This window comes from Mustela nivalis, assembly GCF_964662115.1.
Source record: "Mustela nivalis genome assembly, chromosome: 16".
Taxonomy (NCBI): domain Eukaryota; kingdom Metazoa; phylum Chordata; class Mammalia; order Carnivora; family Mustelidae; genus Mustela; species Mustela nivalis.
The window spans coordinates 43,362,830-43,363,052 of NC_139035.1; positions in this window are offsets into that span (position 1 = coordinate 43,362,830).

The following is a 223-nucleotide window of genomic DNA, read 5'->3' on the forward strand; positions in this document are numbered from 1 at the left end:
CCCCAGCCCTCCGCTTCGGAGTCAAGAACAACAGGGACACTTCCGTTCTCCTTGTAGGATTGATGAAATCGTAATGAAGAACACCCCCTAAAGTCCCATAATCGGTGCGGATTCCTATGGGGAAGGCCCATGTTGTTGACATCTTGCAGGCCTTGGTTCTGGACCTTGAGAAGGAGGCTGTGGAACTAGTGATAGCGATGCTTTTTAGGGTAAATGTATGTAG